We start from the raw sequence: 4636 nt of genomic DNA on the forward strand, positions 1-4636 counted from the left end.
CCGGAACGGCGCTGGAGCCGAGCTCAGGACTCCCGGGCTGGTCCCGCGGGCCTGGTGTGGCTACAGGTCTTCCGCCCAGCGTATTACTGGCCTACAGTGCCTGGAGCAGTTTAACAGCTTCTCCCAGCCCAGTTCTAGTGCTTCTGCTGTAAAGAGACTTGGACCCCCTGCACAGACACACTGATCCTCCAGAACCAGGACTGGACCCCCTGCACAGACACTGCTCAGTACTCATCACAGGACCAGTAAGATGACCTCTGACCCCTGCTGGGCCAGGGAGGGGCTTTCCTCAGCACTGCGGATTCGGCGGTACAGCGGACAGACTGTCTCTCGCACTGGGACGTCTACAGCTCTGTTTGGGCCAAAGTGCTCAAGAAACAGTCTTGGCGAATTGGTGTAGTTTAACAAACGGTATTTATTGCGCTTCATGATTTGAATTTGAATGTATTGCACTTTGTGGTTTGCTGGCGCTAGCTGTAACTCAGGTGTGCAGCGGGCACCGTGCTGATACACTGCCTGGACTCTCCTCCGCTCACTGTCCAAGCAGAGGGGAGACTCTGGACCTGCAACGCGCACAGTCTGGCCAAGTCTGAGGCCTTTGACAGTGAAACCGACCTGTGAGCCTACGTTCTGTGTGATGAAGATCGAGCAGGGAGCTGCGTCAGCATGCGTTGGCTGGAAAAGAACAAGTAAAGGGTTATTCCTGCTGAAAAGGGGAAAAAAAGAGACCCAGCATTGCAGCCCTGGAGGTTCCTCAGGTGAAGAACGGACACAGGGAATAAACCTGCACCTGCTGCTTCATGTGCAGGGTTAGGGTAGGGTAGGGTGCTGTGTGGGAGCAGGAGCTGTGAGGTTAAACTGTCCCGGACCGGCGTCTCGCTGGGCTCGCGCACAGCCGGGCCTCGGAGCTCCTCTCTGGCCCGCTCCGGGTCGGGCCAGCGAGGCGGAGTCCTGCCGGGCCCGGGACCGCTCTCGGCTGGGGGTAGAACCGTGGAGAGACGCCGGCCCTCGACCTCCTGCGCCGCCGGCCTCTGTGCTCACAGCTCGGCACAGCGCCAAGGAGCAGGACGCAGACCCGGATATGGAGGAGGAGCGCTTCTGCAATGGCCGCGGAGAAAGTGCTGGCCCAGTAACCCGACAGCCCTGCAGCCTGCGAGGACTGGACACTGAGCGCCTGGACAGCCCTGGGGTCAGGAGTCCAGCCCTCGCAGGCTGCAGGGCTGTCGGGTTACTGGGCCAGCTTTTTCTCTGCGGCCATTGCAGAAGCGCTCCTCCTTCTGCTGCGAGCAGCTCACAGACCTCTGAATCCTGCTGGACAGCGGCCCTGCGGGACCAGGACCGGACCGGACCGGTCAGAGCCGAGCCTCCAGCCCGGGTGCAGCCTCCTCTCCTGCAGGGCCCCCACGAGCTGGGGTGACCTCACGACCTGAACGATGTGAGCATTTCAACCAGCCTATCGCCTCGTGACAAGGCTGAAATCCACCGAGGGTCGATTTGTTTTTAAAACACCAGCCACATTTCCCACTGCTGTCAAGCAGGAGAGGAATCTCAGTGTTTTAAAAAAACAAAACTGCAGTGCAATTTATTAGTCCGTATCATTAATTTTCTTTCAGTCCTCCCTTGTTAGAGAGCGCAGAGCTCGTCATCACTCTTCCGGAGCGAAAGCCACGCTGGGCCGGTAGTTACCGTCTCTGCGGCAGGAGCGCCAGGCCCGAGGCCCGGAGAGAGCCTCCCGCTCGGCTCCGCGCAGGACGTCGTACAGCTCTCTCCCAGAGAGGAGGTGGGTAAGTCATCACACGCCCGCGCAGGCTCTGCTGCTCTTTAAAGATTTCTCCTTTTTTTTTAGATGAATCTCCCGTCTTTAGCAGCCCTCTCCGTTCAGAGCCGCTCGGCTTCACCGGGCGGGTGCAGGTGGGCTCAGGGCTCAGGCTCAGGCGCGGCTCGGCCCTCAGAGGACCATTAAACACCCTTCTGTCCCTTCATGTTTCATACTTTTAGTGTCGTTCCTCGATACGCAGACCGCTTGCCGGGTTACAGTGGGTCCCAGGCAGCACCGATCGCAGCTGTCAACGTGCCGGCCCGTCTCAGACCGGCCTGTCCGAGTATCTCCGTGTGCTGCTGTCCTCTCCTCTCCCCAGCGGCCCGGCTGTTTAAACCTCGGTGGCTCACACAGGGGTACCGCTGGACTGAAGGAATAGTCACTGAAGTCTTACAGAGCTTCTTTTTCCCCCGATTTCGTTTATAAGGTACACTGATTTCGTGTTTTTGTGCCTCTGGGAACTGCAACTTTTTACACAGACAACAGGGGGCGCCCTGGGGACACGGGTCAGCTCGTCTGCTCTGCCCGAGCTAGCACGGCCTGCTCGAGGGTTAGGGGGAGGGGAACTCATCCGCCCCATTTGAGTTCGGGGCTCGGGGCTGGCGAGAGCCGCAGGGCTGCTCCCCGGCTTGCTGAACCCCCAAATACCGGAGGATCAAATCAGTCCTGCTCATTACTGGATTTGGCAAAACATTTCTCTGCGTCCAGGGATCTCCTTATTAGGCCAGCTGAGTCCCTCTCAGTCCTCATTAATGGACTGATTGTTGCTCAACGTCTTTACGCAACAGTGTGGGCCTTCAGCGCCGGTCTGGTCCTCATCCACACGGCGGTTTTCGTGAAAAGCCAGCTTTGTGCTGCTGGTTTCCCCTGCACTGCCAAGCGCACGAGCGACAGCGGATTTACCGCTGCTAAACAAGCCTGCTGCGCACTGAAGCCTGGCGAAGTCTGAAAGTCCTCTGTGTCGGACAGAAAAATAAACAAACCAACACTCGCTGCCGCCCCCCAAAAATATGAAAACACACCCAGGTGAGGGAACTTCTACAGGACTGCGACCAGCTGAGAGGGACAGACGCCAGCAGTGCTCCGGTCCCTCCTGCGGCCGTGCTGCTGGAGCCCGTTGTGGTTCGGCTCGGCTCGGCTCTGGGCTCTGACCCCCCCGCGCCCGTAGTGCCGGTGGCGTAGTCTTTGCTCGCCCTCAGCTCATGAACTGCTCAGATGGGTCTTCCCAAGTTGTTTTAAAGGGGAGGACGGTCTGGAAGAGGAGTGTGTAAGGCAAGAGCAGAATGAAAGGAAGCTCCTGTACACACTATACACACTGAGCAGGAGGTGAAGACTACAAGCACCCTTAACGCAGGCCTGCTGCTGAAAGAAGCCCCACATTAGTAACAGAGCCGAGGAGGAAAGGGGCTGCTGTCCGTCCTGTCTCAGCAGCCAAATGAGCAATGACCCTGAAATCAGACAGCAGGACGTATATGCGAGAGACCTGTCAGGATTTGACATGCAGGTGCGTTCGGCTCTCCCTGCACTCCGGGCCGGTCAGAGTTCGGATCGGGATCAGGTGTCTGCCTGGCTGGGCCCAGGTGTGAGCCACAGCACCCTCACCTGGAGCCAGTGCTCTGATTCTCCAGAACCTCCCTTGTCCCAGAATCCAGATCACTGGCCACACGCAGACAGGCCACATGCTTGAAGACAACCCACCTCCTCTTCTGAAGCCTTAAACGGTGACTGAACCCCCAGTCTACAAGCTGCTCTGTGCAAAATCAGTAACTAAAGAGAACAAGGGAGAATCCATCTAAGACACCTTTATGACTGTCACTGATTTCAATGGAATGGCCACTTCAGTCAAATTCCAACAACAGGGCTGATGGAGTAAAAATAGGCAAGACTCAAGAGAAACGTGAAATGACCCCTGTATTCCCTGTGTTCTGTACTGCTTTGTAAAGAGGGAAGCCTGGCAGACTGCAGTCAATCTCATCGCCCCAGATGAGTATAAAATGTGTAAACAGCTGCCTTGCCTGCACAGCTTGTGGTCTGCTAGTACCTGGAACAGGAATGTAGGGAATAAATTAAAAGAGAAATACTAACCTTACCACAAGGAGACAGTTTTGTGCTGCCACCTAGTGGTGTGAAGGCAGTAGTGTGGCACAGGTGACGTCGGAGCCCGAGAAACTGCAGTCTTCCCGGTTCATCTGACAGCCCCAGCTTATTTCACCTCCCTGAACTAAATTATGGACTTCGCTGGGCCCATCCCGTTTTTCTTTCAAGGTATCTTAAAGCTGGTGGTTTAAAAAGACACTGGATTCTAGACAATATGATCGAGACGAGTCAAGCCTGAAGAGCCCTGTGATCTCAGGGAGGGAGCAGGAAGACTACAGCTCGTCCGGGCTCTGTCCAATGGCCGAGGTACAGGCTGCAGATGCCACTGCCCTGCTGTTTAGCTAGAATGCTGATCCCTCCAACATAACTTCCTCTATCCCCTTCACACACACACTCATGCAAGTCGTCTCCAAAATTAATTTCTGCATTCCTGCAAGAAAGAAGCCACCTCTGAAACATCCGCTGGTAATAAATGTAGATTCAATCTTGGGTCAGCACCACCTGATGAGTTACTGAGTTCTGCACCAAAGTCCTTGTAATACAAATATAAACATTTTAATAGTAAGGCTGAGGTTCACAGCTAATAGGCAGATGCAGATACACAGAACGATATTTGTTCCTCCTACTGCAGGTCAGAAAAGGTCACTCCTCCAATGTGGTTTTCTGGGTGTGAGTAAAAAACAATCACTACAGAAAAAGAAGCTACATACACAAGTCTCA

This window comes from Atractosteus spatula, chromosome 14 (genome assembly GCF_055471065.1).
Source record: "Atractosteus spatula isolate fAtrSpa1 chromosome 14, fAtrSpa1.hap1, whole genome shotgun sequence".
Classification (NCBI taxonomy): Eukaryota; Metazoa; Chordata; class Actinopteri; order Semionotiformes; family Lepisosteidae; genus Atractosteus; species Atractosteus spatula.